The 23,960-nt window shown below is 46.9% G+C and overlaps 1 protein-coding gene across 3 annotated transcripts in view; it reads right to left on the bottom strand.

Annotated features, from left to right (window-relative positions):
• The window catches only part of TIAM1 (TIAM Rac1 associated GEF 1), a 378,364-nt gene that overhangs the window by 297,963 nt on the left and 56,441 nt on the right, over positions 1–23,960 (bottom strand). Inside the window, exons 1-2 of one of the 3 annotated variants that reach the window (XM_077878964.1) lie at positions 10,203–10,299; positions 4,722–4,770 (exon numbers count right to left, since the gene is read on the bottom strand). The gene's annotated coding sequence lies outside the window, so the exon portion shown is untranslated. Of the gene's footprint in view, positions 1–4,677; positions 4,771–10,202; positions 10,300–23,960 lie in introns of those variants that run through there. The other 2 variants (XM_077878962.1, XM_077878965.1) reach the window with 2 other exon arrangements.

The raw sequence follows: 23,960 nt of genomic DNA on the forward strand, positions 1-23,960 counted from the left end.
TCAGGTGCCCCCTCTACTTATTTTCTAGCTTATAGGTAGGCAAACTTTCTTTCTATAAAGAGTGAAACAGTAAATATTTCAGGTGATCGTCCAAGCATTTACTCAACTCTGCCTCCAATGTAGCACTAACTCAACCATGGACAATGGCAACAAGAGGTGTGGTTGTGTTCCAATAAAAATTTATTTATAGGGGTGCTTGGGTGGCTCAGTCAGTTAAGCAGCTGACCCCTGGATTCGGCCCAGGTCATGATCTTGGGTTCTTAAGATGGAGCCCTGCATCGGGCTCTGCACTCAATGAGGAGTTTGCTTGAGGATTCTCTCCATCTCTGCCCCTCCCCCCACTTGCATGCACACTCTCCCTCACTCTAAAAAATAAATAAATAAATAAATCTTTAAAAAAAAAAAAAGAAGAAGAATGGAGGCTTTAAAATTTTACTTAGAGAAACAGACCTCTGGACTCCTCATCAGGGAAATGCAAATCAAAACTGCAGTGAAATACCATCTCATACCTAGGAGCATGGCAAAAATCCAAAACATAAGAAACAGCAAGTGTTGGTGAGGATGGACAAAAAAAGAAACTTGTGCACTACTGGTGGGGCTGCAAACTGGTGCAGCCCTTCTGGAAAACAGGATGGAGGTTCCTCGGAAAGTTAAAAATGAAACTACCCTAGGACCCCACAGTCACACTACTAGGTATTTACCCAAAAAATACAAAACACTAATTCAAAGGCATACACGTACTGCTGTGTTTATAGCAGCATTATCTACAAGAGCCAAGACATGGAAGGAGCCCAAGTGTCCATCAGTTGATGAATGGATAAAGAAGACTACGTGTCTATAATGGAATATTATTAAGCCATAAAAAAGAATGAAATCTTGCCATTTACAATGACAGGGATGGAGCTAGAGAGTATTACACTAAGTGAAATAAGCCGTTCAGAAAAAGACAAATACCATATGATTTCACTCATGTGTGGAATTTGAGAAACTAAACCAACAAGCAAAAGGAAAAAAAGAGAGAGAGAGGGACAAACCAAAAAAAAGTCTCTTAACTCTAGAGAACAATTTGATGGCCACCGGAGGGGAGGTGGGGTGGGGGCGGAAACAGGTGATGGGGATTAAGGGGTGTACTTATCAAGATGAGCACAGAGTGATGTACAGAGCTGCTGAATTACTATACTGTACACCTGAAACTAAAAAGGGCAGCCCCGGTGGCTCAGCGGTTTAAAGCCACCTTCAGTCCAGGGTGTGATCCTGGAGACCCGGGATCGGGTCCCGTGTCGGGCTCCCTGGATGGAGCCTGCTTCTCCCTCTGCCTGTCTCTCTCTCTCTCTCTCTCTCATGAATAAATAAATAAAATCTTTAAAAAAACAACAACAACAAAACCAGGCCCAGGGGCTCTAATTTGCCTGCCCCTGGTCCAGTGCTCAGGGTGCTGAGAAGTGAAACAGCACCCTTCAAATAGTCCTGTCGGAAAGTAGCAGGAACAAGCAGAGAGACAGGAGTGATCTGAAACGACCCAGCAAGACGCTGAGCCTCAGAATAGTCTTCCCCTCACATCCAGAAGTATTTTTCCAAGACCAAGACCAAGTCTAGATATACGAAGTAGGAGTCAGTCCTCAAGAACCTGTGTTCTTCAAACTGAACACCAATAAAAAATAAATTTATAAAGAAAAAAAAAAAAAAAAAAACCCTGTGTTCTTAAGATACAAGGTTTCTCCCTCACAGAAGCACCTTTGACTCTATCATGGGGCTTGCCTTCTGAACTGGGCGTCCATCAGAGGTTCGGCACCCACCTCCTCCAATGCTGGCCATTTTTGTGGCTGGCAGTTGGCCAGAGCCAGGAGCACAGGTTGTGGTCACTGAGTTAAAAGAAGTGACCTGTCCACGAGGGAAGACACCCATCTGGCAACCCATAAGCCACTCAAAAATGAAGAACTCCAGGGACGCCTGGGTGGCTCAGCGGTTGAGTGTCTGCCTTTGGCTTAGGTTGTGATCCTGGGATCCTGGGACCAACTTCCGCATCGGGCTCCCCGCAGGGAGCCTGCTTCTCCCTCTGCCTGTGTCTCTGTCTCTCTCTGTGTCTCTCATGAATAAATAATAAAATAAAAATCTTTCAAGAAAAAGAAAAAAAAGAATCAAGAACTCCATAGGCAAGCCTTCCCACGGCTGGCCTTGAACTCCTCCTACTTGCTGAATAGCCAGGAAGGGCCCACAGACCCTGGAGCAGACGAGGTCCACCAATGCTACCTCTCACCCCCCCAACATATGTGTAGCTCTCACACCTCACACCCCATCCATCCATCAGCAAATCTTATCAGCTCTCCCTTCAAAATTTATCAAGAATTTGGCTGCTTTTCACTAGCTCCATCACCAGTACACTGGTCACAACCACCTGCCAACTGGTCTTACTAATTCTGCCTCTGCTCCTGCCCACGCCCCAACAGTATTCTCATATTTAAAAAATAAATAAATAAATAAGTGAGAGCATGTCCATACAGAGTCCAAATATGAAGTCCTCACAAGGGCCTGCAGGGCCCTATGTAAGCTGGATCCCAACACACACACACCCCCATTGCCTATCGCAGTTAGGCGATGACCCCCAATGACCCCCTTAGTCCTCTCCTGCTCATTCACGCTGTAACAGCGGCAACAGGCTCCTTTCATTCCTTGAACACATCAGACATGTCTGGGCACACTTGAAACTCAGGACCTCTGCGCTTCTCCTGTCTCGACCTGGAATGCTCTCTCCCAGAAAGGCATCCGGCTTCCTCTCTTACTTCCTTCCTGTCTTTGTGAAATGTATCCTCAGAGAAATCCTCCTTGATCACCCAATGGAAATCACAGTCCCACCCCCCAACCCCACCCCCAAGATGCACTACTACTACCCTTCCTTCGTTTCTCCCCAAAACATGAATCACCATCGGACATGCTGCACGTTAGATCAGACTTCACACACACTAGAAGGTAAGCTCTATGAGGGCAGGAATTCAGGATCTAGAACTGAAACAGGCACACAGGTGGGTGGTAAAGAAAAAATAATAAATTGTTGAATAAATTAATCCCCTTCTATCTATCTGCCCTGGAGAATCTTAGATGATTCCCTTTTTTCTTCTTTCCATTCCTCATTTTCAGCATCTTTATCTTTTACCCTAACTTCATCCTCATTCCCTCATGCTTAATAGATTGTTTCTTCCCTTCTCACTCTACATCTTCCCTTCCCTCCTTTCTTTTATTATCTACAAGTGGTTTTTTTTGTTTTGTTTTTTTAAGATTGTATTATTTATTCATGAGAGACACACAGAAGAGAGGCAGAGACATAGGCAGAGGGAGAAGCAGGCTCCCTGCGGGGAACCTGACCCAAGTCAAGACTCGATCCCAGGACCCCGGGATCACGACCTAAGCTGAAGGCAGACGCTCAACCACTGAGCCACCCAGGTGTCCCTATTATCTGCAAGTGTTTATTAAATAGATTTATCCATCTAAAAAGAGGCCTTTTTAAATTACTGCTTCTACCAAATCCTGACTCTATTGTCAAATACATAAAGAATCCAAGAGTTTGCAACAATATCTTTCTTAAAAAAACTCACTGATCACCTTGAAAGGCATAATATGGAATCAATTCATTATTCTAGTCAATAAAAGAACCAAGTCATTATTTGACTGTTATATACAAACCATACCTCAAAGTAATTCTTTTAAAAGACTGAAATAAAGTTCTTTATTAAAACATTCCAGGTTAAAAAAAAAAGTGCAGAAGAAATGACAGAATGAGATTATCACTTTTTTGTAAACATTTTTTCAGTTTTTACACTTTTTTCTATAGGGTTAAATGAAAAATGATGTAGGCATCCACTCTGGACTGACCATCAGTGGCTGCTGAAGCCACGAGAGACAAAGTGGGTAGGGCCCTAAAAAGGAGGATCAGATTCAAGGCACCTGCCAATAGTCACACTTCAAGAAGATACAAAATATGTCACCTGATGAAGTTGCATTATCATGCATGAAACGCTGTTGCCCAAAACTAGGAACCCGAATCTAATAAAGCCTTTAGTTTATAGGACATTTTAGAAACCATAAAACATGTTTAATGACAACACAGGCATACTGGCCACAAAGTCTGCATTACGAGCAACTCCACGGGACAAAAGAGCCAGCTTCTTGACCAAACACATTGCAAGAGAGAACAAAACAGGGACAGGAAACCCACATATTAAAAAGGGCTTAAGAGACACTATCAACCAAATGCCGTATGTGGACTCTGTTTCAGTTTTTTGATGACTCAGAGGGATTTTTAACTGTGAAAAAATATTTTATCAGACAATCAGGGAAATCTGAATGTGAGCATTCAGTGATATTAAGAAATGAATTATTATTTTTATGTGATAACAGCGTGTTGATGTGTATAAAAGAACGCTATCTTTACAGAGTCGTAGTAAAATATTTATAAATAAATCTGATTTTCTTCTTAAATCCACATCTTAAAATTCTTCTTCAAGCAAAGGACTTTGGTTGTTCTGATCCTATAGAACTCACTGCTTTTCAAAGGTACCCATAAATGAGGTGAGGCCAGAAAGAATAGGCAGCGAAAATCAACGAAGCACCCGGCACAGATTTAGGGCTATATGGCAAATAAATAAATGAAACAGCAAATATATTTATATACCCTTGATGTACCTGGAAAGTCCTTCAAAGCGTATAGGAGAATATAAACTGCTCACCATGTGGAGGTCAGGCTTCTGATAATGTGAATATCTGGAACACAGCCATCTGGAAATTAAAAAAGAAAAATACTTCTGAGTGACAAAGCTTTCACAAAGCCCATGCACTTTTCTCCATGAAAGAAAAGGAAGAATTTCATTTATAAAAGTGTATCCAACAAGGCATCGTTAAGAAGGAACAGCAGAGGAAAAAAGCAGAGCGCTCAGAATTAGGAGCAGGGGAGCAGAGCCATCCAGGAGTTTGTAACAAAGACGGTCCACACAGACTCAGCCCCTGGGGGCATCACCCCAACACAGCTTCTACAGTAACAACATGGTCCCCGAGTCCTCAACATGGTACCAACCAGGCTCAGAATCCTGTTAAAGAAAGCAAGGTCAGGGACACCAGGGTGGCTCAGTGGTTGAGCATCTGCCTTTGGCTCAGGGTTTGATCCCCGGGTCCTGGGATCGAGTCCCACATCGGGCCCCCCTCAGGGAGCCTGCTTCTTCCTCTGCCTGTGTCTCTGCCTCTCATGAATAAATAAATAAAATCTTTAAAAAAAAAAAAAGAAAGAAAGAGGGTCAATATCGAAACCACTTTAAAATTATTTTCATTAAGATGGTTAAAATTTAAGAAGCTCCTTTATTCCCTTCACGAGAGAGGAAACGGGTTCCAAGGAAAAGCAAAACTGAGATCAAGGAGCAAAAATGAAGGTGAGTCTTGAGCTTGAGATCGAGGCAGGGCTCAGTAGCAAGAAGCACCAGCCCACCAGCAGCTGAGTGGGCTCCTCGCAGCAGTGCCCACCTGCCTCTCAACATTGACTGGGCTGGCCTCCGAGTCCTAGAGGAATGCAAACAGTTCCAAGGTTTTAGGGGGCATAATGTATAAAAAAAAATATATGATCTGGAAGACTTTATTCCAGGCTATTGCAATAGAGGACAGATGGAGCTCGACCTCGAAAGCAGCAAAGACACCTGGGGATTTCTAACAAACAAACAGAGCAAGGGGGTCACCAGTCACAGGACACATCAAGGGGGTGGGGGGAGGAGTTCTTACTAATCCAACAGAAAATAGGATTCCTGGCTGAAGGCAGCCCAGGGTGACCCAATGTCACCTACCGAGGTAATGACATGCCAAGTGTGGGGCATTGCCTCTAAACTCATTTAGCAGGATTCTTGCTAAAATGGGCCTGGGCTCGCCAAAGGCAGGGCACGGACCATGCAAGGTCTGTGTCTAATCAAAAAGGGGGCTCAGAGGACCCTGAACAAAGTTTGCTTAAGGAGTCATTGTCAGTGACGGTGACCCCGCCTTAGGATAGAGATGCTGACACCCAGAGATGGTATTAGAGGACACAATGTGGAAGCGGGACCCAGAAGCAGATCCCAGACCCCCAGATCCGAGCTGGGTGGTGTCAGTTACACCTCCTGCTGCCTCACCATACCTTATACTGCAGGACGCTTACTCATTTCTCAGCTGCTTCCCCCCATGCAAGTTCTCTGTTTTGCAAAACCTAGAAATGCCCATTCCTACACACCCCGCTATCATATAAGAGACAAGTACCTTTGAACACAACGCCATGTGAGTAATTTATATATAATTCCTTGATACTGAGGACAATTGATTCACCATCATGGCATAATGAAGCCTTTCAAAGTCATCTTGGAATAACAGGCATACAAATAAAATAGGAAAAGAAAAACAAAAACCCTAAAAGCCTGGATTTAAAAGCATCTGAATGAAAGCAGGAAGCTTCCAATCATGAACAGGATTATAAAACCTCCATAGTACAAGCTAAGCAATTTCCCATGATGCCGGATTCCCCCAAGGAGAGCATTTAAGGATGACAAAGCTGCTCCTTTTGCAATCTCAGAAGTTCCATCTACTGGATAAAAGGTACTTAAGAATCTGAAGGGTCACCTGCTAAATATTCTCTGGTTAAGTCCCATCTTTTTCCAGTGGGAGCTGTGCCCTGGGAGGCTGACCTCTGTGGCCTCTATCAACCTGGCTCCCTTGCCCTCTGGCCAATTGGGAGGTGATAGTAGAAGCCAGGAGAGGAGGAGGGTAAGAAGGAAGGAGCAGAAATCCCCCTGCTTCCTCCCTGCAGGGTCACCTGGACGTCTCTCTACCACAGGTCACAGCTTCGCTCAAGAACCCTCTCCCCCTTATCCTTAGTTCTAGGTGCTGGAGGGTGCCATAGACTGTGGCCCCCCAAATTAATTAGTTGAAACCTGACCTCCAATATGATAGCATTAGGAGGTGAAACCTTGGGGGCTAATTAGGTGGTGTGAATATGGAGGGTAGGATATGGCTAAAGAGGCTCTGGGTGTTAGGAGGGTGCCAACAAAAATCCAGAATTTCTATCCAGAATTGCATATAAATGTACATGTGTCTTTTTCTGAAAAGCGTAACTCACACAGAAAAAGGTCAAAAACATAGTTGCGTTCTCAAAAGCGGACCCCAAAACGCAGAGCCAATGCTGTGAGAGAAACACAGCGTAGAAACAGCCTCCATGTGGCAAGGTACAGTGGGTACCTGCGTGGGCTGCATGAGCAGAAACACAACCTCTTCCCCCCACCAAGGGCCGGGCTGGAAGAGGACCCACCGCACTGCTACCCGCCACCACCCACTCCTCGGAGGCAGCTGGGATGGTGTGTTCCCACCAATCACTCACAGCTCCCTCCCAACAGCCAAGTGACATTTCAAAAGCTCATCAGCCCAGCAGGTGTTCAGATGCACAAGCACAAGCAAAAACAGTAACAGGGCTGTGGAAAATCTCATCTTTTTGTTCTGAAAAGCTCAGGACACTGAGGCACGGGAGAGTGTGGGGGCAGATAAGCACGAGGGAAAAAGCACTAGACTAGCAAAGCTGCCACCCCATCCCAGGGGCCGGGGAGAGCACCCCCACGGGGAGTCAGCCCTTCCCTTAGTGGGCCCCTCCCCTGCTGTGTGAGCCAGGATGGTGGCTGGCCCTCCCCCGGGGCCAGGGCTGCCCCTTTGCCACATGGAGACCACCGTTCAGTAGGAACCTCATAGGGTTGCTGTGGGGCTCAATGAGAAAATGTGCATCCAAGACTCAGAATGCCTTCCAGGGAGATTTAGAATTCATATCAGAGCTCTTCTTAATTTTCTTCACTCCTAAGATGGTCCTGGCTACATATGAACAGAAGCCTATGAAAGACTGATAAAATCAATCTCCAGGGGCTCCTGGGTGGCTCAGTGGTTGAGCATCTGCCTTTGACTCAGCTCATGATCTCTGGGTCCTGGAATCGAGTCCCACATCTGGCTCCCTGCTCAACGGGGAGTCTGCTTCTCCCTCTGCCCCTTCCCATTTGCTCATGCTCCCTCTTCCTCTCTCTCTCTCTCAAATAAATAAAATCTTAAAAAAAAAATCATCCTCCAAATCCACACCACAGAAGATGCCTATACAAGTGACAAGCCACAGGGGCAAGGGTACCTGCCCGGCACCACACAGCCTCTAACCCACACAGGGCCCCGTGACTGTGTCCATCCCCTATGCCACCATCCCTTCACCCAGCTGCACCAGGGGTCTTAGCTCAGAGGCAGAGACCACTGTGATTAAGAGCCCCAGTCGGCGAGCACTGGGTGTTATGCTACATGTTGGCAAATTGAACTCCAATAAAAAAAAAATTAATTAATTAAATTAAATTAAAAATAAGTAAAACCATAATAAAACTTGGAAAAGGGGGAAAAAAAAAAAGAGCCCCACTCAGGACCCCAATGGCCTCTCCTGACCTGTGGCCCTGTCATGTACTGACTGGGTGGCTTTGGGCAAGTTATACTACCCTTCTGACTTAGTTTCCTCATTTATAATCATAGTTGTAGTAGCTCTTTCTGTGAGGATTAAAAAAATTCATGCCAAGTTCTTAAAATAGTGCCTGGCATACAGTAGTAACTCAATAAATGCTGACTGTAGTATTGCCCCACACATTTAAGCTAGTTTCCAAGGCCCATCTAATAAGGAGGCATCTGTGCTCCGAAGAGCAGCCAAACACTAGCTCCACCAACCCACGAGCCAAGCACCATATGTCCTTGATTCGAAGCTGTGTTTTGTATGTTAATGTTCCTAAAATTACAATACACGTGCACATTTAACGCTGCCGATTTTCTCATCTGTAAAATGAGGACTACAGCATCTACCTAATGGGACTGATAGAAAACTCACGATTAATTTATGCAAAACACTTTGGACGGGGCTTGGTGTCAGAAATGGTTCTCTGCAGATATTATCATCATCAGGACATTAAGTCATCGGAGCTGCTGCAGGCCTTCCCACTCTAGCCAAATATGAAGAGTCTTCCACAGTCTTCCTTGATACAGGGATCACCTGATCCCCTGTACCCAAAGATGCTGTGGCTTGGGGCTGCAAAGTGAAAAGTCAAACCCCTCGTACACACCACGGCTGCTGGGTTTTTACCATTCCATGGGCTTCCTGGAACTAGGTACTTACAGGAATTGTTTAGTTGTGAAACTAGGGGTGCCTGGGGGCTCAGTTGGTTAAGAATCTGCCTTCAGCTCAGGTCAGACGGGGTTCTGGAATCAAGCCCTGCATTGGGCTCCCTGCTCAGCGAGGAGCCTGCTTCTCCTTTTCTCTCTGCCTGTCCCCTTGTGCTTGTGCACGCGCTCACGCTCCCTCTCTCCCTCTCTCTCATAAATAAATAAATAAATAAATAAATAAATAAATAAATAAATAAATAAATAAAATCTTAAAAAGAAGTAGTAGAAGTAGTAATAGCAGTAGCAGTTGTTGTTGTTATTGGTTCCTGGGTTTTTTTAAGTTTTTTCCCTCACAGTAACTTGCAGGTCATGATGCTGGTTTCTTGGTGGCCTCTAGAGGACAGCTGGCCTCCCATCAGTCAGAGAGGACCCCACGGAAGGTGGACCTTGAGCAGAGGTGCTAAAAGGGAACTCTCAGAATGGAGAAACGGTAGCAGGAAGGGCAACCCAGTTCAGCCAAAGATTAAGGAATGAGCCATGAATTAGGCAATGAGCATATCATTGGCCTCTACTGTCCAAAACAAGGTCCAAAGCAAGTTCCATCAAACCAAAGTATTTTCCCTTCGTCTTACATCTTAGCTGCTTCTTCTTTGCACTGGAGGCATGTAGGGTACTGAACAGGCAAGGGAATAGCCAGTGGAGGGTGGGCCCCTATGAGCACGGGGGCTGGGTCAGATCACCTGGATTCAAATCCCGGTGGCCCCAACTACTTGAGTGTGACCTTGAGTCAGTGCCCCAACCACTCTGCACCTCACATGTCAGATGAGGGTAGCAGTAGCTAACAGGCGAGTGGGGGTTCAATAAATTAGTACATGTGAAGCTCTTGGAAAAGTGCCAGACACACAACAAGCAGTCATGAACCGTAGCCACGGTCATGCTAGATGGTACCCGCACCCCAGGGGCCCGGGAAGGGTAACGGGGTGAGTGATGCTGGCGGGAGGGGGGTTCTGGTCCAGCTTCCAGCAGCCAGGGACATGGGAACACACCTGGGGACGGATTCCAGTTGCAGCCCTCCACGTACAAGCTGTCACGCATGGCCTCGGAACCTCATCTCAACTTATGGGGTTTCGCTACCACACAGGGCTGTCGGAAGAAGTGAGAACGCATCACACAGGCAATTAAACACATGTGGCTTCTTGTCATCTCTCCTCCCTCCCCGGAGTGCAGAGAAGGCAACAAAAGCAAAACCTGACCCCGTGGCCCACCCCGCTCAAAGGCCCCGTGGACCGAGACCCCAGCCACCGCTAGTGAGGTTCCCCCCCCCACCACACCCGCTGACAAAACCAGGCAGAGGCCCTATTCCCGGGAGGAGGTGAACAGGGCCTAAGAGTCTTCCAGCACCAAGAAGTCAGCCACTTCCCTCCAAGGGCCCAGAGACAGGAGTCCGGGGCAGTAAAACCCAGGAGGAAAGAGCAAAGGTCAGGATTCTAGAAGCACTCTGAGCCAAAACCGCCCGTTAGTTACAGGGAACACCTGACAACCGCTTCAGGAGCTGGAGCCTGCATCATTAGCAAGAAGGACTGGGGAAGGTCGTTCTTATATAAACGTCTGAGGGATAAAGAGAGTAGATAAATGTCAAAAACAATGCCTAAAACGGCTGCATACGGCTTGCTTACACAGCTCTTTCCTTCTTCAGACAAATGATAAAACATCCGCGCTTCTGAATATAAATCATCTTCAATTAAGACATTTCGGTTGGAAAGCACTTTTGGCAGGACAAACGAAGTATTTGCCACTGTTCTCCGACTTGGAGCTTTCAAGGTTGGCAGGGCGATTTATTTTTGTTGATTAAACAAAATACAAATGGAAAGGGCCTCGAAATTGATTAGCCAATTAAACTCAATGATTCTCAACAAAGAAATGTGCATTATTAGCTTTGCCAGAGTTATAAAAATGCCTCCCAGCTTTACTGCCGTTTTCAGGATTTACACCATCGATATTTGTGCTGACAGAAAGATTAAGTAAGGACTGGATTAGGCAAAATTTGTCTTCTCTTTTTGCTGGAACGGAAGGAAGAGAAACGATCAAGGGCTGGGGCCATTTCAGGAAGAGCATTTGCACAGCATTCGTAATTCTGGAAAGAATGATTCGGGTTGAGTGAGCCCTTGTCAGTCATCTTGTGTATTTGTTCTCTGGCAAATTACAGATTCCCTAATAGGGGCCAAATTTGTTGAGACGACAACAACCATAAATATCCAAACTCTCCGTTTTGCTCCTTTCACCTTCCAAGAGGAAGAGTGTCCAGAGAGGCAGCCGACCAAATGATGGGTGTCAGATGCTTCTGCAAATTCGATCGTCGGACAGAGGGGCACCATCCGCCCATGTCTGGACCACAGCCCTAAGGTCCACACCACAGTCGCAATCCACTCACACACAACAGCCACACACACCTGGGGCGGCGGAACGCTGAGGTTTTTCCGGTGGTCAGAGCTCGGATGTTGCAGGCCGCTGTGCATTTTTAGACTTGATTGTACATAATTGTTAATCACTGACCCATTCTCCAACCCTCGTGGGCCGGAGCACGTTGCTAGGCAACCCATTTTGCTCTAGATACTTTCTGAAAGCTAGTGTGGCAACAACCAAGTGTCAGCTAGGAGGACACTAACCGTGAGAGACAGGCGTTTCCTTAAAGCACGGCCGTCCCGTGCCTCTCCTGATGTTAGACACAGATTTCCCATGTCTGACAACTTAGCAAAGACGCGCTCTCAGGTCGAACTGGATGAAACTGCCCTCGTAGCAGCTCGGTTTGGCAAGTCAGACGGTTCAACCTAGTAACTTAAAAGAGGTCCGCAAAGGCTGTGAAACAGAGGGATGATTTTCCTCCGCTGGCATCATCACAACTGTGCTTTGAGTCCGTAACCCAGCATTCGCCCCGTCCGCACATTTCGGAAAACTCTTCTGATAAGCAGGAGGCAGCTGGCAGAGGCAATGTGCATCGTTTTTGCAAACCCCTGAGCAAGAAGTCACGTTTCTCTTTCCGTCTCGGACCCTTCTCGGACCCTTCGGAACCGATCTGGGTCTTGTAAACAGCCACACCATCCTGCCTTGTCAAATGCTCCGAGCCGTGGGGAATGGGACCAGATTTATTCCTCCCAGTTCGAGAACGGGGATGCCAAAGGCCGTTCTAAGGAGGAGGACAGAACTGCCAAGTACGTGAAAGGAGTTCATTCAAGGGGAAGGAGGAGGGAAGGCAGGGTCGCTGGTATCAAGAACACGAGGCTATTCCCGGGGAGCCCGTGAAATCTAATGACTCCCCGTCCAAGGCAGCTGGGAGCGCCGCAGTCAAGGGGCGCTGGAAAAAAATAATGACCCAATGTCAGCTCAGGGAATGTCTCCAGGAGGTTTTTAGAATCTCGGTTGGAAGCCCCGAATAATGACCAGCTTAGGCGGTGCATACGAGTAGATGATTAACCTCATTAGGGAAGAATTGGTTAAAATTATTAGGTAAAGGGAGAATTCACAGGGAAGCCTAGATTTAAATGCTGCCCTTACCGAACAGGTTTGAATACCAAGGCAATTACCACTTTCTAGCAACCGAGATTAATTGTATCTAAAAATTACGAGGTTACAGTTTATAAACTAGGCACTTGTAAACTTTATATTGGGCAAATGGCAAATTGTTGTGGCAAGAAGGCAACAGAAAGCTTAACGCCCCTGCCCAGATGAGCTTGATTAAAATATAAGCAGGCTGGTTAGTCTGGATTGGCTTTACGTGGCATGCTTATAATTAAAAATAAAAAAAATTAAACGATGCAGAAACATAGAAAGTTAAAAGGTGAAATAAAAGGTGAAAGTTTTCTCTCCAACTGGTTTCCACCTTCCACCACCATCCAGAGGTAACCGCCAATTAGTTTGCTTTACTCTTTTACAAAAGTGGCATCCCTATGCGTAGCTCAGCATACGCTTGCTTTTCTTGCTCAACAGTACAACACAGAAGCTAGTTTTAAATAGAGTCCTCTGCAGCATCCAATTCACCAGCCGGTCTGTCCATGATTCCAGAATAAAGCTTCTCGGAGAGTAAGAGTGACCCTTCCTCTCTCAGAGGTAACAACAATTTAAAGACCATCAAAAGCAGAGTCAATTTGCCATCTCTCAAGAGCTCCAGGACACACTGCTAGAAGCCCAAGAAGAAAGAGAGACATTTTCAACTCTATAAATACGTCCACAGAAATTTAGCCTGGCACGAATGAAGCTCCCAAGAAGCAACCGGTTAAAACCACAAATGGGTGACTTGAGTTGGGAGTCCCAAAGGAGAGCTGTCTATACTGCCAGGAAGAAAAATGAAAAGAGAGAGGGAGGGGGGCCAATGAAATCAAGAAACATCAAAGACTGAATAAATATCAAGAACCAAGTGCTAAATTAAATTCTGAAGCTCAGTGCTACAAACTGGGAGAAGAATGTAATTTACACAGGGACATTCTGAACCCCCTGTGAAGGAAACTGTGAGCCTGCTGGGAACCAGCAACAATAGAGACAACGAACAACAAAAACACTCTGATGAGCGTTAGGACTATCACAGAAAAGCAGGGACTCACAGAACTGGTGCGTACACCATGGATTCCACATTGCTCCAACTTGGAAATTACCAAGCTATATCTCACGCTGTGCATTCTTTACTCAAGAGAAGCAGCTGCAGACCTAAATTCTGAAGACCACAGTCCTAATCTAAGTTCTACAAATAGACTTTAAGAAAGTCACTTCCTCTCTCTAGATATCAGCTTTCTCGTCTATAAAGTCAGAAGACTTGACGAAAGGAACTCTAAAATCTGTAACATGATTTATTGCTCAGATTCTGTTTAGTTAAAACTATGTTTATACGTGGATGGATGGATGATGGATAGATGGACAGATGGGCGGGTGGATGACGATGGATGGATGGATAGATGAGTGGATGGACAGATGGATGAGGGATGGGAAGGATGGATGGATGGATGGATGGATGGAGAGATACTGGGGAAGTGGATGGATGATGGATGGATGGACAAACGGACAGATGATGGGTGATGGATAGATGGATGATGGATGGATGAATGGACAGATGACGCATAGATGGGAGGCAGTGGTCTACTGAATGGGATTATACAGGCTGTGACCAACTGTTAGAGTTTTAGAAATTGAGGGGGCCTTCAACACCATGTTGGTAGCTTGGAATCAGTCACGGACGGTATACTTATACCATGGAAATAAATCAGACCTTTTTATTCACCCCACAGAGTTGGCTTACCAAAACATCACTGAAGAAAGAGAAGAAGGAAATGAAGAGTAGAAAGGAGTATCTGTATGCACACAGTCCTCCATGTGGGTGGCCTCCCACATCTCCATGTTGATACGCTTACTATTTTCTCTGCCTGCAACACCATTATTCAGCATGGCCTGAATAACCAGGACTTCTTACCCAAACTCAGCTCGAGTCTCACCTCTTTTAGGAAAGCCAACCCTGGTGTCTGCCCTCACCCTGTGTGAGCTACTGCCCTCCCATCATGTATAACTCCCATAGCATGCTACAACTCCTTCCCTCTGCCCTCTCAGGTCACCCCTACAACATAGTGTAGCCCCTTAGCCAGCCCCTCTAGATTGCTGTCAATTCAGGACAGCAACCGTACTTTTTTTTTTTTTAAGATTTTATTTATTCATTCACGAGAGACACAGAGAGAGAGGCAGAGACATAGGCAAAGGGAGAAGCAGGCTCCATGCGGAGAGAACAATCCCAGGACCCTGGGACCATGACCTGAGCAAAGGCAGATACTCTACCACTGAGCCATCTGGGTGCCCTCTAACCATACATTTTAGCTCTGGTGTTTAATGCTTTAGCACAAAGCCAGGCACATAATCACCATCCAATACAAATATTTTAAATTAAAGCAATGGTTTCAACTTAAGGCAGAAAAAAAGAATTGGCTGATAACAGGTTTAGGCTCAAAGAGCTACACTACTCTCTCTGGGGCATAAGTGGATAGTCAGAGATTTTTCGAGGGCTTAAGCTTTTCAAGTCCACTTTCCCTTAGATTGTGGCTTTCCATTAAATCAGTTAACCTACATTTATCACAAAACAGTGCAGTGTGTCACTGACCCACTTTGTTTCATTTCTTTGCCATTCAGTGACATCCACACGTCACTATGAATTGCATTTTTAAATAAGGAATTAAATATATTTGTCCTGGATTTACCCAAGCGAGCTCTGAGAGCACTGGGATTCACCCTCAGGTTCACTGCCTAATCTACTAAAGTGGCTTTCAGAAAACGGCTTACACTTTCTCATCCTTAGTTATCCAATCCATTAAATGAAGACAGGGCCTGGAAATAACGCAGACCAGAAGCCCCCATGCTGCCCTGTGCCAGAGCAAAGGCAGGCTCCCCGGACCTGACCTCAACAGGGCCAGCGTTACTGCAAACAGAGCCGCACACAGCTGTGGCCTTTGGAAGAAAGGAAAGTATCTCAGTCTGCCCAGGCGGCCTTACAAAGAACCACAGGCTGGGGGAGCTCACACCATGGAAGTGTGTTGTCTCACAGCTCTGGAGGCTGGACCCCCAGGAGCAAGTGTCAGCAGAGCTGGCTTCTGGCTTCTTCCTTGGCTTATAGTCAGCTGGCTCATCACATGTCCTCACATGGCCCTGCCTCTGGACACAGGCATACAGAGAGGAACTCTGGTGTCTCTTCCTCTTCTTAATTTTTTTTTAAATTTTATTTATTTATTTGAGAGAGAGTGAGCACAAGCTGGGGGGGGGAGGGGGAGACCAAGGGAGAAGAAGCAGCAGACCCCCCGCTGAGCAGGGAGCCAGATGCAGGGCTCGATCCCAGGACCCTGAGATGATGTCCTGAGTGAATGAAGGCACACGGTTAACACCTGAGTCACCCGTGTGCCCAAAATGAACTACTTCTTAAGAAACCATCCTATGTCCAAACTACAGAACCAAAGAACACCATGGCTGCTGACTCACTAACTTAGCTGACAGAGACAATGACAAGATCTAGACTCACTGGAAATTTCTAGATCTATACAAACATCTACCTGTACATTTACATGCAACAAACAACATAGGCACGGGTTGGGAAGACAGGTTCAGATGGGATTCACAGTGGCTGGGTGACTGGAAGCTAAAGGAGACAACAGGGACAGGCGGCTGCAAAAGAGAAAAGAGAAATGCATACTACGAAAGCTAAGAATACATGTAGAGAGGGGGGCCTGGCTGCCTCAGTCAGTGGAGCATGCAACTCTTGATCTCAGAGGTTGCAAGTTTGAGCCCCATGTTGGGGGGAGTGATTACTTAAAAATAAAATCTTTACAAAACAAAAAAAGAACACATCTAGAGAATGGGAAGGTTAATGGTCAAAGCCCAGCTGGAATAATGGGATTAGTTATAGGAAATGAAAGCCATTTCAAGGGAGTCTGTGACAATCTGGAGAACCCCAGAAAGAAAGCAGCAAGAATCCTGTGTGGTCTAAAAACAAAGCCCAAGGAATGAGTTTGAGCAAATGGCAAAATTTAACCTGAAAGAGAGGTATAGGGCAGACACAGCAATGACCTTCAGACACTCAATGGCTATCATGCCAATGGTATTAGGTTGTCTTGCCTTATTCAGGGGTACAGATGGGGTCCATAGGTCAGAGATATTTTAAAAGAGATTCCTGGGGGTGCCTGCAGGGCTTAGATGGTTAGGCATCTGCCTTTGGCTCAGGTCACCATCCCAGGGTCCTGGGGTCCAGCCCCACATGGGGTTCCCTGCTCAGCGAGGAGCCTGCTTCTCCCTCTTCCTCTGCCCCTTCCCTCTGCTTGTGCTCTCTCTCTCTCTTTAAAAAATATAAAAATAAAAGCAGAGGGGTGGATTCCTGGGTGGCTCAGCAGTTTAGCACCTGCCTTCAGCCCAGAGTGTGACCCTGGAGTCTCGGGATCGAGTCCCATGCTGGGCTCCCCGCATGAAGCCTGCTTCTCCCTCTGCCTGTGTCTCTGCCTCTCTCTGTGTCTCTCATGAATAAATAAATAAAATCTTTAAATAAATAAATATAAATAAATAAAAATAAATAAATAAATAAATAAATAAATAAATAAATAAATAAATAAATAGGATTTCTGGAAGAAAAGAAACAAAGGGAGGGAGGAGGAAATTCCTGCATTTAAGAAGAAAGTGAGTTGGGATGATCATCAGTGTCCTCTTCAGCTCAATAATAAAATCCAACCCAGAGTCCAAGAGGGGACCTGCTGCTAATGATGTATCTCGAGTGGAAATTCTGCTTTGCACACAAACCTCAAGATCCAACCTCTTAGTCACCTGGGACTGGCATAAGGAAACCAAGAAAGGGCTTATTTTGTGTTCCCTGGACTAGGCCCCTTTGTTTCGTTAGTGCCCGTGATGGCTTGTGCTGGGAGGCGGGTGTGTATGTGTGTGTGTGTGTGTGTGTGTGCAGGGTGGGAGCCCGAAGCAGGCCAGAAGGCTAACACAACAAGTCAGGCTGACATTCAGGGGCACACCCACTTGCCAGCCCATGCGCATCTGGCATAGTTAATTTCAGGCTTGCCAGTCCTTAGAGAAACCAGAAGCATCCACAGTCAAGGCCACCCCCGTGCTGAAAACACCGTGGGAGACCATGGCAGTGACCCAGAGCACTGCACTCACCAGTACTTTTTTTTTTTTCACCAGTACTTTAGAATAATAACAGGTACCATTCGTCGAGCTGCTACTGGGCCAGGCACTACGTGTACATAATCTAGAACCATCATCGTTAGGCTGGCAAAGAAGGTGTGATACCCACCTTACAATAAAGGTACAGAAGCTCGGAGACTGAATGAGCCACCCAAGGCCACATGGTTGGTTAATGAACAAGAATATGAACCCACGGGTATCTCCCAAAGCCATGGCCCTGGCATTACATATGCCACGCTGCCTTTCATGGCTCCTACATTTATAAAGAAGGAGGCGTTTTGCAAACATAATTGAACACAAATAGGACAACATGACAGGTCCCAAAGCAAATGGTGCTGCAGACCCCACCACCCTGGGGACAAACGCCCTCCCTCTCCTTTGTTGTGTGAAGTCTGAGCTCTCGAAAAGACAACTACACCACACGCTCCAACCCAAGAGTCAGTGAGTAAATGGCAGAGTGGGTCTTGTGCCAAGAAGTTGGAGCCGATTTATTTTAGTCTCAATGTTAAGACAGCCAGCACCAGGTTGAGGCTGAGAAATGCTCCTTCTAATTAAAACTTTTTATTTTCAAACACATGTCACAGTTTCAACATGGTGAGACTCACTCCTTGCTTTGTGGATGTCTAAGAGTAGAAGCAGCTGCTCTGTGACATTCACGTTGGGATCCCAAAGGGCAAAGATTCATTGCTCTACCCAAGGCAGCAGTGGTGTGGGTCCTGCGAGCACTCAAGAGAGCTGCCAACCCAGGACCAAGGGGAGACCACCCTGGATCTGGCTGAAACTAGGAAAGCCTTGGAAAAAAGGGAGTGAACCAATGCATTCCAGATTGCCAATCACCGCTGAACAATAACCCACCGAGCTGTGCCCCAACCACCTATTGCTCTTCATGGCCCCCATGGCCTCCACCTGGAGGCGGCTAGGGTGAGGACTGTGTCTCTTGTTTCCTACTTCATCTGAGGGCTTATACCCAACAGGTATGAGCTCAACACACCAAGACTTCGATACCTGCTTGTCAAGTTGACTGGGGCGGGCAGCTGTGGGTGGCCTCCAAACCCAGCTGCCTCCTGAGCAAGGACCTTTCTTGAACATCGACTCTTCTCAACCAGTGTGAAAATCAAGGAGAGGAACAGAAAGGATGTGTGGAAGTCTGCAGGAGCGGAATATGCAGGTCTCCAATCCTTCATCCACTTTCCAGCTGGATAAACCCACTCAAGGCCCAGCGATTAAGCCAATCCCTGGAAGCCAAAGCACAGTGCGTCCTGAAATTTCAGATTCCCAGGAAGGGGAGTCTATAAAGCATCAAGGATCCTGACTCCAGCCATGTCATCTTCACGTTCCAAGCCCCCCCACACAAACACATGCCACCACCACCAGATAAGATGCAGGGAGAAGGGCTAGTTCTAGAATCACAAGTCAAAATTGACACCTGGCACCTCAAACCTCAAGTGACCATATTCTCTCTGGGGGACTCCAATAGCTGGGACTGCCTTAGGAACCTCAATAAAGCCCCCACACCCCTAAAGACAGCCTGCGCTCTGTAGACAGCACACTCCTGAAAGGAAAGGGGTCCCAAGGATGATTCAGACAACAGTTATCGAGTGCTAACCATGAACATGGGTCAGATACTGGTCTAAGCACACTCGATCCTCAGAACACTCCTGAGAGGCAGGTGCTTCCATCATGCCCATTTTGCAGATGAGGACACTGAAACTCGAAGAGGATAAGTGTCCCATGCAAGGTCACACAGCTGATGAGTGCAGGTCACAGCTCTTCCCAGAGCCTGTCCTCTTAGCTCTGCCCAGGCCAGCCACCTAGCCACACAGAGGTTCGAGGTGCTCGAATTGGCTGATTGCCAGGATCATGCCCATCAACATCATTTAGGCCTTCGTAGGTTTAGAAATCAGCTGCCAGTCAATGGCACACCCCATCCATCTACTATCAGACTGGACCAACGACCATTTCCCACTTTGGATCATCCCAGGACAGAATGAAAACCCTTGCTGGTCAGTGGCCTCACAAAACTCATGTGCCCCCTGGAGGTTAGCTGTGCCATCACTGTCCCGCCACTAAGTCCCCTGAGGGGAACCACAGGCAGGAGAAATGACCAGCTGGGCTGGGCTATCCTTCAGGATGAGGAGAGAGGCTAAGGCAGCCCCAGCAGCCCGGGCAGCCTGCAGGAGCAAGATTTATTAAACACTTCGTTTACATTTGACAAATATCCTGTGTCCTTAGGTGCCACCCTCAGCTCAGCTGTGCATTTTTGAACCAAGTAGTGTTCCATCTGACTCCTCCTCGAACTCTTTTTTTTTTCCAAAAAGGTTCAAAAAGTTTCTCTTCCTGAAGTTTCTCTACTTTCCAAGTAAGACACAGAGAGAAGACTAATCCCCACCCCAGAAGTGGACCATTGCAGCCACAGTCCCCTCTTCAATCTATAGGCAGCCTAAGGCAGCCCAGAGAAGAGTTCTATAAAAAGTGGATACCAAAGGTTGGCATGGCACCTCTGAAACGGGGCTGGGTGTGTGGGCGTGGTGGTCAGGCAGGCATGTGTTCATGGATGTTAAAGCCTGACGACGAGCCCTGGCTTCGCTCACGGATGTGGTCCAGGAGCAGGTCAGTAGCTCAGCAGTCTGGCCCAGTGCAGGGAGGGCTCCGGCTATCACGCTTTCCTCTGAGAGGGAATGAGCTGAGCCACCCTTCTTCATGGACCATTAGAACCCAGTAGTCTGGGGCACCTGGTGGCTCAGTGGTTGAGCATCTGCCTTCAGCTCAGGGCATGATCCCAGGGTCCTGGGATCGAGTCCTACATCAAGATCCCCACAGGGAGTCTGCTTCTCCCTCTGCCTGTGTCTCAGCCCCTCATTCTGTGTCTCTCATGAATAAATAAATAAAATCTTAAAAAAAAAAAAAAAAAAGAACCCAGTGGTCTTTGATTTGGGGGAGTCTGGGAACAGAAGCACTTTGTGTGAAGCCGCCTTGCCCACAGCTTGAGACGAAAGGGGAGTGATGTCACTGCTCAGAGGACTTCCTGCTGTGTGGCCCGTTTCCCTGATAACTCACTGGGACCACAGGTGTCTCCCCCTGGAGTCAAGAAGGACAGGCAGTGCCCTGGCTGAGATATGGTGACACAGCCACGGGTAGATCTTCCCTTGGATTCACGCTACCGAGGACAGCTGGATCCTGCAGCTTCCCCCTTGAAACAAAACGCCTGCTATTCAGAGAGTCTGGGAACATAGGCAGGGAGAGCCTGTGCTTGACCCTTCAAGGGTGCTCATCCTGGCTGCCTGCCAGTCTTGTTCAGCATGGCCATGGGCAACCCCAAGTGACAAATCCTGAGCAGTCTAGCCCAGTGGTTCTCAAGCAAAGGCAATTTCGACAAGGTCTGGAGTTGGGGAGGTTCTCCCGGCATCCAGTGGGTAGAGCCCTGCAATGCACGGCTCAGCCCCTTGAGTGATAAAGTCATAGACCCAAAAGGTCAGTGGTGCCAGGGCTGAGAAGCCCTGTTCTAAGCGACCTGGGACAGACATTCTGCTTTCCTCTTCCTGCAAACTAAGGTCTTCAGCCCTACTTTACAGCTGGGCAAGAGGTCTAGGGGGTAGTGGTCAGTGTGATAGAGTTTAGTCTCCGAGATATAAGGGAACACATGTCAAGAGACATCAATGTCGGACACCGGATGGAGCAATCCACTGAGATTTTTACAATCAGTTCTCAAACAACCACTACCCGCCCCCTTCCACAGATTAGGAAAATGGAGGCCCAGAAAGATCACATACTGCTTAGAAGAGGAGCTGTGGCTTGAATTGATTGTCTGACCCCACATGGTGCATTAACTTGGAGAAAAAAATATAACGTGATACCTCTATCCTGTGTGGTCCTCATTACGTGCCAAGAGAAGAAAAAGGGACAGGAAGAGAGAAAGGGAGGGAGGGCAGAGATACATATGAGAAGGACTGTAAAAAGACGGATGGAAACGTCTGTAAGCGGTGGGCTTTGGGCATCTTCTGTTTTCTTCGCTGGGCCTTTCTGTATTCTCCATTCTCTCCAACAAAAATGCCTTTTATGGGCAGAAAAGAAATAGTAAGCAAAACAAAATAATTCCTGCCAAGCATACATTTCAAAACTGTCGTCAGCACCAGGCATCTCTAACTGTGCTAGAGGGGCACCTGGGGTCTCAGTCGGCTAAGCATCGGCCTTCAGCTCAGGTCATGATCTCAGGGTCCTGGGGTCGAGCCCCAGGTCGAGCTCCCTGCTCCGTGGAGAGTCTGCTTCTGCCTCTCCTTCTGTCCCTCCCCCACACTGTACTCTCTCTCTCTCATTCTCTAATAAAGAAATTTAAAAAACAAATCTGCTAGAAAAAGAGATGTAGACACCCCCCCCCCCGCCCTTGGCAGACATAAGGGGACACCCTTGGTCACTCCAGCCCATCACTGCCTTGATGACAGCCCATGTGGGAAAGCCAACCCCAGGAGGCTGTTCACACAGCACACCTGCAAGAGATCTGCTTCTGAGCAAAGATGCTGCCCTGAATCTGAGACAGCCTGTCAGCTCCTCATCTATCTCACAGCGGAGAGTACCGGGACAGGGAGAGCCATGGAGGTTCGAGGTCAAGACCCTCCTCCACGCCTGACTGTTTCCATGCTCGAGATGCTCAAGACGACTTCCAGAAAAATAAGGTTTCCAGCTCATTAAAATTTCCTTTCAACAGTTTTATTAACCAGTCGGAGTAACAGGAAAAAGAAGAATTTTTCATCCTGGGCCTAATAGGAAAATTTGTTTTAGGGGGAAAAAAAAAGAAAATAACTCTAGGATACATTGAAAAGTCTGCTTTTCCTGTTTTTTCCCCCCCATAGAATTTGTATTTGCACTACGTTAAAGCCTATTTCCACCATAAAAACCTACACTTTGCAGAGATGCCCATTATCTATCGCACCTTTTCGTTATTATTCCTTTCAAAAAAGGTGTTTCTTCTCCCCCTCACCATGATTTGGGGTCCCTGTGAGGCCCCCTCTAACTCCACCCTGCGTAAAATGCTTAAGTGTTTCACAGTTATAGAAAAAAAAAATTCTGGCAGTTATCATCAAGTTTCAGGAAGAATGTCTCAAGTTTAAGATATCACACCTCTGAAGGCAGAAATTCAAAATGCCCAAATGTCACCACTGGGTAAGGCAGGGAATAAAATAATATTTGTTAGACCATCAGCAAGCCTAGATCTATTTTTAAAAATAATAAATCCCGGGGTGGCTGGGTGGCTCAGTCATGACGCATCAGTCTTCGACTCTGGTCAGGATCTTGGGGTCCTGGGATGGAGAGGACCAGGACCCTGCTCCCTGCTCAGCAGGGGGTCTGCTTCTCCCTCTACCCCTGCTCCCACTTGTGCTCCCTCTCTATCTCAAATAAATAAAATCTTAAAAAATAAATAAATAAAAATAAGAAACCCCTAGCTGTGTCTCCAAGAGCCACTGCTGGGGGCCTCCTTCCTTGCCAACAGTGCATGGACCATTCAGGGTCACTTCCCCGACCACAGTGGACAGCAGACCACCTCCCCAGGCCTCAATGAGGCCTGACACCAATCAGGAGCACCCCTCTGCTCCTGGCCTGTGATTGGGTTAGGGCCAGCCACGTGACCCAGCTCCAGCTAGAAGAAGAGGAGATGCCATAAAAGCGGTTCTGGGTTGCATTTTCACTGCAGATGAAAAAAGGCAAGGTGGAGGAAAGAGCTTTGTATTTTGGCCAGGTGTTGTTGCACCTTCCTCCACTGCTGCAAGACCAGCTACCGCCTGTACCACTGTATGGCAATAAGCCCACGGATCAAGCAAACACCCTGAGGACAGTGGAACTGAAAAAAATGGAAAGAACTCAATTCTGATGCCATCACTGAAGTGCCGAATTAACCTTGGAATCATCATGTGAGATACTGTTTAAGGTACTGTTAGGTGGGTCTTTTGTTTTCTGGCATCGAAAATATCCTGATACAGCCCTACACCAAGACTACTACCAAGAGTCCAGGGTCTTACTAACAACTTAATAGCAAAAAAGAATGTATCAGACTGTTAGGACCAGATCCCCAGCAAGTCAGTGAGCAGACAAGTGACTAGAACCTTCTTAAT

This window comes from Canis aureus, chromosome 30 (genome assembly GCF_053574225.1).
Source record: "Canis aureus isolate CA01 chromosome 30, VMU_Caureus_v.1.0, whole genome shotgun sequence".
Lineage (NCBI taxonomy): Eukaryota > Metazoa > Chordata > Mammalia > Carnivora > Canidae > Canis > Canis aureus.